Consider the following 11989-nt stretch of genomic DNA (forward strand, 5'->3'; position numbering starts at 1 on the left):
TTGTTTTTTCGGGCTGGGCCTGACTGGGTCCCATTGGCCAAGGGCCGACCACCAGATGCTCGCCGGCGAGCTATTTTTTTTTTTTTTACTTTTCCGCTGTTGGCCAAGGTGACAGGGTGTGGGGATACTCACAAGTCACCGGTTGAGCACCGCCATGTTGGAGTCGCCTGGGGAGGGATATAGACTCTGACCAGAATAAATTATGAAAATTCCCGCGGTGAATAGAATGGTTTACAGTCAATGAAAAAGGTTTCCAAATGAGGGCTGCTTGATTTTTTTCCAACACAGTGACATCCGTATGCTCACTAAGCCAGATTTCAGTGAGGCACAGGACGAGTAGCAGTTCGTCCATCTTGTTGGTCAGAGAGCGGACATTTGCCAGGTGGATTGACGGGAACGCGGTTCGAAATCCCCGCTGTCGCAGTTTCACGAGTGCTCCGGCTCACTTCCCCCTTCTGCGTCTTCATCGTAGTCCGCACAGGGGTGTGCCGATCAAGACCTCGGCAAGACTTTCGTTAAATGTTCAGTTAAAGTCGGTAAAAAAAAAAAAAAGTCTGTTCAGTTGGTCCAGCGGACAGTTGGAGACTTAAAAGTTCTTCCCTGCTGGATGTGATCAGTGAGTGGGCGCTGGACACTAAATAAACAGAAACAGCAAAAAGTACAAGAGAGCGCAGAACCGAGGCTACCGCTCACAGCGCCATTTTGATGACGACAATGGAAATAATCAGTATAAGGTATAAATACAATACGGTTAACCAAAGGAACTGAATCGAGTGCAACTGGACTTGGTATATATCCGGATATATACCAAGTCCAGTTGCACTCGATTCAATTCCTTCGGATAACCATGACCTGAATGAATGAGAACATTCACAGACAATACAGTTAACGATAAAATACATCTTAAGAGGTGCAAAAACGTCAGCAAAAACGCAGTGAAGGTGTAGTGGACAGAAATGAAGTGACTTTAAGTGACATGGGTAAATAATCTAAATATTGCACGTGCCCAATGGTGGCCGCACATCAGTCTCGCCGGATTGAGGAAGTGTTTGAGTTCACGAGTGCCACAGCTTTTGGAAAGAAGCTGTTTTTCAGTGTTTTTGTGCTTGTGCGGATTGGTATGAAGCGCATGGGCGGGGCTGAAACAGATGGTGTCCACCGGGGTGTGTGATATCTTTTATTGTAACGTGTATGGAAGTGGACCCGTTAGCGGACTCTTTAGTCGAGTGGTTAGCGATGTCTCTCGCGGCGCGGGAGAAACGGGTTCGCGTCCCGGCTACGGCGGTTCCTGTGGTTGCCCACCGAGTTCGCTACATTGGTGTCAGAAGTGGGATACGCGCGGACGCGCTTTCCCGAAGGAGGGGGTACTGTAACGTGCATGGATAGGTAGACACGTTGGCTAACGGGTCGGACCCTTTAGTCGACTGGTTGACGTTGTCGCCCGCGGTGCGGGAGATACGAGTTCGCGTCCTGGATGAGGCGTTTCCTGAGCTGCCCCCCGAAGACGTTACATTTTATGATGTTCTTAGCCCTCCTCACAGCGAGTGCTTTGAAGATGTTCTAGTGACGGCAGCTAAATGCCAACAGTGTCCTGTGCGGTTTCCACCACACGCTAGAGGGCTTCTTTGTCAGCAGTGGTGCGGCTGCTGTACCCGGCTGTCATGCAGTAGTTAGGAGCATCTATGAAGGTTTACAAGCAGATTTTGGGGGGAGGTTTGTTATGTCTGCACACATCGACAGTGCTGCATTTGATTTGGTGCTGTTCTATTGTGCTGGGATCGATTGGTGATGCCTGCGGGCTCTGGGTTGTTTGATCGGGTCTGCCTGTGATGCTGTGTCAGGCTAAATAAAGAATGCAACGTAGCGGTTGTGTCGAGCGACAGCGCTGTGTCCTGACATGATTTCTAAATACAATATTGGCGACGAGGATGGCTGCTATCGCTCTCCCACCACCTGCCCCCTTCCTGGCATTACCTGGCGAGCCTCCGGTACCATGGACTCGCTGGCTACACAGTTCTGAAAATTACCTCATAGCCTCAGGGCTCGACGACGTGAGCCAGGCTAGGAAGACGGCTCTGTTGCTACACTGCTTGGGAGCAGAGGGTCATCGTGTGCTCGGGACTCTGGGGAACGTCACAAACTTTGACGAAGCTGTGGGACTTATGAGCACCCATTTCGCTGCTCCACAGAGTGCCCTCCTTCGGCGATTTATATTCCGTCAGCGACACCAACTGCCTGGTGAGTCTGTGCAGCAGTATGTAGCTAATTTGCGAGGGCTAGCTAGCTCATGCAAGTTTGGCGCGCTTCAGGACGAGATGGCTCGCGACCAGCTAATCGAACACACCAACAACGCAAAGGTGCGTGAGACTCTCCTGCTGGAAAAAGACGATCTGCTGCTGTCCAGAGCAATTACCATCGCACTACAGGTTGAGGGAGCAGCTGAGTGTGCTGCTATGCTAAATACACAGCAAGTGGCCACCTCCAGTAAAGCTGCCAACGACTCCTCCCTCTACTCACGGCTGCCCCCCGGGACGCAACCCAGCCAGAGCGAGGCGGGCGCCGACTCCACTGGGGACGTCTTGCAACTGCAACGACGGCGTTCTCGGCCCCGCCCTCAACAGTCCTGTGGTAACTGTGGATCTCGGTCTCATGTTTCAAGGGCTCAGAACTGCCCTGCCCGTGGCCAGACATGCCGTAGCTGCGGTAAGCAAAATCACTTTGCCAACGTTTGTTGATCTTCCCCGGCTGGGTCAGAGGGCCACACCCCCCAGTCTTCAACCGCCATCATTCACAAGGTGAGCTCTGGGCCAGTGTCATTCAAATAATGCACAGTCAACATTAATGATGTGTGCATCCCCCTGCTGTTGGACACCGGTGCAGGTGTGTCTCTCCTGAATACTGATACCTACAGTCAATTTTTCGGTTCACTGCCACTGTCCACACCCTCAGCTGTTCTCTGTGGGTATGGTGACTCCAAAATCGATCTGGTTGGCTCTCTCCAAGTGACTGTCCGCTATGGAACCAAGCTGGTGCCCAACGCAGTTTTTCATGTGGCACGCCGTGGGGCCAACCTGATGGGCCTGGACCTGTTCTCCGCTCTGGGGTTCTCCCTCTTAGACACAAGGGGGGCAGCAATCCTTGACTGTTGCCACGCCTTGGCAGCAGAAGTGGCTATCGCTGTTTATGGGGCTGGGCTGCCTCTCCGCCTTTGCCCATCAACCTCTCAACTCTGCTGTGAAATCTGTCATCCAACCACTGCGCCGCATCCCGTTGGCTCTCCGTGATGGGGTCTCCGCCGAGCTGCAACAACTGCTGGAAGCTGGCATCATTGAACCGGTGAACGCGTCACCTTGGGTCTCAAACCTCGTGGTGGCTAAGAAGAAGTCGGGGGGCCGGCGTGTCTGCGTCGATCTACGTGCAGTAAATAAGGCAGTGGTCCCTGATAAGTATCCACTGCCCACCTCAGAAGAACTCACTGCTCAGTTCTATGGCTCTGAGGTGTTCTCCAAGCTCGACCTCAGACAGGGGTACTTACAGTTGCCCCTCCACCCCAGCAGCCGAAACCTCACAGCCTTTGTGACACATGCAGGAGTGTTTCGCTACACCAGGATGCCTTTCGGTCTCAGCTCTGCCCCTAGCGGCTTCCAGAAAATCATGGTCTCCATGCTGGCTGGCATACTGGGCGTGGCCATTTATATGGACTATATAGTGGTACACGGGCCCACCAGTGAAATCCACGACAAGCGCCTCAACATGGTCTTCGCAGCCCTGTCCAAGCACAAGCTAACTCTCAATGCCGAGAAATGTGTCCTCTCTGTGCCAGCCATCGAGTTCGTGGGGTTCCGGCTGTCAGCGAGCGGTGTAACTCCACTACAATCCAACGTGGATGCCATTCAGGCCATCCCTGAGCCCAGCTCGGCCGCCCAGGTCGCCTCCTTCCTGGGTATGACAAGTTACTACCTGAGGTTTCTTCCCCAGTACTCTGCAACCACAGCCCCCCTGTGCCAGCTGCTGCGTAAGGACGAGCCATGGGTGTGGTCAAAGGCATGCAGTGACGCTGTGCGTGATCTCAAGACTCAACTGACTTCACCACCAGTGTTGGCTCACTTCGACATCTCCAGCTCCACCTTTGTGACCTGTGACGCGTCAGCCACAGCGGTAGGGGCTGTGCTGTCTCAAACCCAGAACGGTGTGGAGAAGCCCATTGCCTTCGCCTCCCGTGCCCTCAACCTGACCGAGCAGCGGTACTCCGTGGGTGAGCGTGAGGTGTTAGCCTGTATCTGGGCTTGTGAAAGGTGGCACCTCTACCTCTATGGCCGCTCGTTCACCCTCAGGACAGATCACCAGGCCCTGACAGCACTGCTGTCCACATCTGGGACAGACCACAAACCCCTGAGGCTGCACCGCTGGTCCGACCGCCTCCGCCAGTACAACTTCAGCCGGCAGTTCACCCCAGGCAGAGACAATGTTGTCGCCGACTTGCTCTCTCGCTCTGTCTCCACAGACGGACACTGACTGTGTGGAAAAGGACATTGTCCAAATGCTACACACACCCCTTCAGGCCACTGTCTCTCTGCAGAAGCTGAGGGCAGCCTCCGAACAGGACCCTGTCCTCTCCCAGCTCCGCACCTACATCCAGAACGGCTGGCCTCACAAGGTCCCAGAGGAGCTGGCTGCGTTCTCCTGAGTCAGACAGGAGCTCTCCTGCTGGAATGACACCTGCGTGGCAAGTGGGTTTTGCACAGTGGTCCCAGCTGCTCTCCGTGCGCGTGTTTTGAATACGGCGCATGAAGGCCACCTGGGCATTGTGAAACTGACACAGCGCTGCCGAGACCTGGTGTGGTGGCCGGGGATAGACAGAGATATTGAGGCTCTGGTGAAGGACTGTTCTGCCTGCCTTGTGAGTGGCAAGACTGGCCACCAGGCTCCCCCACCCCTGCAACCTCTCGCCTGGCCCTCTCAGCCCTGGGAACACCTGCAGTTGGACATTTGTGGTGAGATCCATGGAGTTCCCCACCACCAACGCTTCATGGTGGTCGCCTACGATCTACACTCAAAATGGCCTGAACTCACCACTTCCGGCACTGTGACCTCACAGATCATCATCGACTTCCTGGACTCTCTCTTCTCTCGCTGGGGCCTCCCAAAGACCATCACCACTGACAACGGCCCTCAACTGGTCTCTGCTGAGTTCACTGTTCATCTCGAAAGCAAGGGCATCCTTCATATACGCACTGCGTACTACCACCCCCAGGCCAATGGCGGCGTTGAACGTTTTCACCAGTCACTGAAGAACGGCCTCAGAGTACACATGGCCCAAGGGTGCTCTTTCACGCAGGCCATCCGTCACACTCTGCTGCACTATCGGGCCACACAGCACTCGACCACAGGCGTCTCCCCAGCCTCTCTCATGCTGGGCCGGGAACTGTGCATGCCCCTTGACAGGCTCCGCCCCTCCACACCCCAGGCACCTCCCTCTGGGGTCAGAGCCTCAGTCACTCGCCAGCAGACGCGGATGAAGCAACGGTTTGACCAGTCAAAACGAACCAGGGTGCCAGACATCAATGCGTCAGACTGGGTCAGGGTCCGCAGGCCCCACAGAGACAATAAAATGGCTTCATACTGGTCCTCTCCTCTCCAAGTCACCCGTCAGCTGGGCCCAGCCACTTACCTCCTCAGCGATGGCACTCGGTGGCACTCCAGTCGTCTGCGGAAGGTGTCAGCTCCGCCACACACAGTTGGTGACACAACCTTAGCCATTCTCTCGGCATGGCTTCATGCAGCTCCTACACGGGCCCCAGACATTCCTGGGCCTCAGCTTCCCCTGCCTTCTCCCTCCCCACCTCGGCCTGCCCAGCCTCAGGCCGCCCCGCGACCTGTTCGCACACGTTTACGCCCTGGCCACCTAGAGGACTTTGTGTCAACCTTTCATGTTTGAAATCCTGCCCGGGGGGGGGGGGGGATGTTATGTCTGCACACATCGACAGTGCTGCATTTGATTTGGTGCTGTTCTATTGTGCTGGGATCGATTGGTGATGCCTGCGGGCTCTGGGTTGTTTGATCGGGTCTGCCTGTGATGCTGTGTCAGGCTAAATAAAGAATGCAACGTAGAGGTTGTGTCGAGCGACAGAGCTGTGTCCTGACGTGATTTCTAAATACAATAAGGTTGGCGCCCCTTCGCCTCCTCAGCAAATAAAGGCGTTGTTGTGCCTTACGCACCGCTGCTGAGGTGTTGCCAGCCCAGGAGAGGTCCTGTGTGATGGCGACTCCCTCCACAGCCTCTGTGTTGATGTGGACTGGACTGTCAGTACTCAGTCTGCCACTACCATGCTCCACCGTGGGTCTGGTGTTCTTCTGGTGATGATGAGGTGTTGGTGTTGTACCAAACATACCTTCTGGAAATATGGCCACAAAGTTCATCCTGGTCTCATCAGACCACAACACATTTTTCCACATGGTTTTGGGAAACTGGATTCATCTTTTTGCAAAATTTAGCCGGGTTTTTTTTGGGTCTTTTTTCTATTTCCAGATTTCTGCAGTTGTCATCTGGACTTAACATGACATGGCACGATGTTCAAATGTATGAGGGAAACACATGCACACATTACCGTCAGTACATTGCGTGCGCACACACACACACACACACACACACACACACACACACACACACACACACACACACACACACACACTTACTGTTAACCATACGTGACCTCACATGGATAACCAGTGCAGCGTTCACTGGTTAAATCACCCGTTTCTAAAAAGTCAACTGCTTTTGTTTTGTTTTGTAAAGTTTTTATTTTCATTTATGATATACAATTTCAAGGCAATTTATGAATTTGTAATTATGTAAAGATTAATAACATTGCAAGCATGGAACAAGGCAAACTGTTTGAGCCCATCAGAAATGCACCATGAGACAAATCTACGCAACAAGCCAGTTTCATCTGAACTACAACGCATGCGCAGAAAACGCTTCATGTCAAAAGCTGATGCCAGTAAAACCCCACTGGTGAGTCTTTACTCACAGAGGAGCCGAGACACGGGCCCCACTGGTGACTCTTTACTCACAGAGGAGCCGAGACACGGGCCCCCCTGGTGAGTCTTTACTCACAGAGGAGCCGAGACACGGGCCCCCCTGGTGAGTCTTTACTCACAGAGGAGCCGAGACACGGGCCCCACTGGTGAGTCTTTACTCACAGAGGAGCCGAGACACGGGCCCCCCTGGTGAGTCTTTACTCACAGAGGAGCCGAGACACGGGCCCCCCTGGTGAGTCTTTACTCACAGAGGAGCCGAGACACGGGCCCCACTGGTGAGTCTTTACTCACAGAGGAGCCGAGACACGGGCCCCCCTGGTGAGTCTTTACTCACAGAGGAGCCGAGACACGGGCCCCACTGGTGAGTCTTTACTCACAGAGGAGCCGAGACACGGGCCCCACTGGTGAGTCTTTACTCACAGAGGAGCCGAGACACGGGCCCCACTGGTGAGTCTTTACTCACAGAGGAGCCGAGACACGGGCCCCCCTGGTGAGTCTTTACTCACAGAGGAGCCGAGACACGGCCATGAACCAGAGCAGCCCGTCCCTTCCACTCTGAAGAACACAACTCAACCTGAGTCTGACAGCATGCACGTGCCGCGATTGGAAACCCGAGCTAAAAACCAACAGGACACTTTACTGTGCTGTACCAGCTGCTAGGACAACTGACAGCTAAAAACACAAACAAATAAACAAAAAACAAACCCAGTGAGAAACCAAGCAGCTCCACGTGGGAGTAAAGACAAGGTAGAAACGGTATAAAAAAGCTTTAACAGCTGAAAAACATGTCCACATAGAAAACATGTCCATATATGAAGCCAAAGCACCACCTTCACCCAAAACATTCCCCAGAAATCATTAAACATACAGACGTCATCGATGACCCGAGAGCAAGTTGCTGTGATCTGGTCATAAGATTGGAAATAGTGTGGAAATATATATATGTTATAAACAGCCTGGAAACACACACACACACACACACACATATATATATAGTGTGGAAATATATAATATATATTATAAACAGTCTGGAAATATATTATAAATAGTGTGGAAATGTATATACTATGTATTATGAACAGACTGGAAATAATATATATTATAAACAGACTGGAAATAGATATATATTATAAACAGACTAGAAATATATTATATTATAAATAGTGTGGAAATATATAATATATATTATACATAAACTGGAAATATATATAATATACACTACCGTTCAAAAGTTTGGGATCACCCAAACAATTTTGTGTTTTCCATGAAAAGTCACACTTATTCACCACCATATGTTGTGAAATGAATAGAAAATAGAGTCAAGACATTGACAAGGTTAGAAATAATGATTTGTATTTGAAATAAGATTTTTTTTACATCAAACTTTGCTTTCGTCAAAGAATCCTCCATTTGCAGCAATTACAGCATTGCAGACCTTTGGCATTCTAGCTGTTAATTTGTTGAGGTAATCTGGAGAAATTGCACCCCACGCTTCCAGAAGCAGCTCCCACAAGTTGGATTGGTTGGATGGGCACTTCTTTGAGCAGATTGAGTTTCTGGAGCATCACATTTGTGGGGTCAATTAAACGCTCAAAATGGCCAGAAAAAGAGAACTTTCATCTGAAACTCGACAGTCTATTCTTGTTCTTAGAAATGAAGGCTATTCCATGCGAGAAATTGCTAAGAAATTGAAGATTTCCTACACCGGTGTGTACTACTCCCTTCAGAGGACAGCACAAACAGGCTCTAACCAGAGTAGAAAAAGAAGTGGGAGGCCGCGTTGCACAACTGAGCAAGAAGATAAGTACATTAGAGTCTCTAGTTTGAGAAACAGACGCCTCACAGGTCCCCAACTGGCATCTTCATTAAATAGTACCTGTTAGAGCCTGTTTGTGCTGTCCTCTGAAGGGAGTAGTACACACCGGTGTAGGAAATCTTCAATTTCTTAGCAATTTCTCGCATGGAATAGCCTTCATTTCTAAGAACAAGAATAGACTGTCGAGTTTCAGATGAAAGTTCTCTTTTTCTGGCCATTTTGAGCGTTTAATTGACCCCACAAATGTGATGCTCCAGAAACTCAATCTGCTCAAAGAAGTGCCCATCCAACCAATCCAACTTGTGGGAGCTGCTTCTGGAAGCGTGGGGTGCAATTTCTCCAGATTACCTCAACAAATTAACAGCTAGAATGCCAAAGGTCTGCAATGCTGTAATTGCTGCAAATGGAGGATTCTTTAACGAAAGCAAAGTTTGATGTAAAAAAAATCTTATTTCAAATAAAAATCATTATTTCTAACCTTGTCAATGTCTTGACTCTATTTTCTATTCATTTCACAACATATGGTGGTGAATAAGTGTGACTTTTCATGGAAAACACGAAATTGTTTGGGTGATCCCAAACTTTTGAACGGTAGTGTATATTATACATAAACTGGAAATATATACTATATAATATACATAAGACTGGAAATTTATATAATATATATTATAAATAGACTGGAAACAATGATTGTGCTCTGTAGCCATTATGACGCCCTTACACTGATGTCTGAGTAACAATGTTGTTACTACGTTATTAATATTGTAGTGTATTGCCCTTAAACTGACGTCTGAATAACACTATTGTTACTATGTATTAATATTGTGTGTTGCCCTTACACTGACGTCTGAGTAATAATATTGTAACGGCAGTTTACATATTAACTTTATGAACTTGTCCCATTTGAACAAAATATTTGAGCAACACAGTCCAAAACGTGATATTAGATAAAGTTATTAACGTATTACATGTTCAGTTTGTTCTGACTGAACAGACCGTCATGTAGCGTCATGTCGTCTAACAGGGGTGACTGGTGATGCAGTGTTTGGTTAAAACTGCAAGCCCTGTTACGATACACACACGTTTGTTTGTTTAGAAGAATCACAACATCGGAGAGGGACTATCTGATACTGTAACAATCTACACACATGTTCACAAACTTGAAAATCCTCTTATAATATCCCTTTTTGGTTATTTTCTGGTTATGACTGCTTTAAATTGCATTTGGGTAATTTACTAACTCAGAAGTACAAAATACAGAGAATAAAAAGACGAGAGTCGTTGGGAGTGCATGCTTCAATCACACCCAGCACCACCCAGAACCAACCAGCACCACCCACCGGCAGAGAAATTATCAGCCTTACACACACAGACATAATGTCAGCATCTTGTAAAAACATTGCTCTGATAAAAAATAATAATTGATTTGGTCATTTTTAGCTTGAAGCATTTTTGTTTTTACCAAAAAACATACTCACATTTACTAAACTTCTAATTTCATGTTCCCTTTTCTTGCATTTTTGTATTTGTGTGCAGTTATTACCCTCAATGTAATTATTACCCTCATTGTAGTGACCATGTCATAGTAGTGACCATGTCATAGTAAGGACCATGTCATAGCAGTGACCATGTCATAGTAAGGACCATGCCATAGTAGTGACCATGTCATAGTAAGGACCGTGCCATAGTAGTGACCGTGTCATAGTAAGGACCGTGTCATAGTAAGGACCGTGTCATAGTAGTGACCATGTCATAGTGAGGACCATGTCATAGTGAGGACCATGTCATAGTGAGGACCATGACATAGTAAGGACCATGTCATAGTAAGGACCATGTCATAGTAAGGACCGTGTCATAGTAAGGACCGTGTCATAGTAAGGACCATGTCATAGTGAGGACCATGTCATAGTAAGGACCATGTCATAGTAAGGACCATGTCATTGTAAGGACCATGTCATAGTAGTGACCATGTCATAGTAAGGGCCATGTCATAGTAAGGGCCATGTCATTGTAAGGACCATGTCATTGTAAGGACCATGTCATAGTGAGGACCATGATATAGTAAGGACCATGTCATAGTAAGGACCATGTCATAGTAAGGACCGTGTCATAGTAAGGACCGTGTCATAGTAAGGACCATGTCATAGTGAGGACCATGTCATAGTAAGGACCATGTCATTGTAAGGACCATGTCATAGTAGTGACCATGTCATAGTAAGGGCCATGTCATAGTAAGGGCCATGTCATTGTAAGGACCATGTCATTGTAAGGACCATGTCATAGTAAGGACTATGTCATAGTAAGGACCATGTCATTGTAAGGACCATGTCATAGTAAGGACCATGTCATAGTGAGGACCATGTCATAGTAAGGACCATGTCATAGTAAGGACCATGTCATTGTAAGGACCATGTCATAGTAGTGACCATGTCATAGTAAGGGCCATGTCATAGTAAGGGCCATGTCATTGTAAGGACCATGTCATTGTAAGGACCATGTCATAGTAAGGACTATGTCATAGTAAGGGCCATGTCATTGTAAGGGCCATGTCATAGTAAGGGCCATGTCATAGTAAGGGCCATGTCATAGTAAGGACCATGTCATTGTAAGGACCATGTCATAGTATTGACCATGTCATAGTAAGGGCCATGTCATAGTAAGGGCCGTGTCATTGTAAGGACCGTGTCATAGTAAGGGCCGTGTCATTGTAAGGACCATGTCATAGTAAGGACCATGTCATTGTAAGGACCATGTCATAGTATTGACCATGTCATAGTAAGGGCCATGTCATAGTAAGGGCCATGTCATAGTAAGGACCATGTCATAGTAAGGACCATGTCATTGTAAGGACCATGTCATAGTATTGACCATGTCATAGTAAGGGCCATGTCATAGTAAGGGCCGTGTCATTGTAAGGACCATGTCATAGTAAGGGCCATGTCATAGTAAGGGCCACGTCATAGTAAGGACCACGTCATTGTAAGGACCATGTCATAGTAAGGGCCATGTCATAGTAAGGACCATGTCATTGTAAGGACCATGTCATAGTAAGGGCCATGTCATAGTAAGGACCATGTCACTGTAAGGACCATGTCACTGTAAGGACCATGTCACAGTAAGGACCATGTCATT

Source organism: Lampris incognitus, chromosome 2, assembly GCF_029633865.1.
Source record: "Lampris incognitus isolate fLamInc1 chromosome 2, fLamInc1.hap2, whole genome shotgun sequence".
Taxonomy (NCBI): Eukaryota; Metazoa; Chordata; class Actinopteri; order Lampriformes; family Lampridae; genus Lampris; species Lampris incognitus.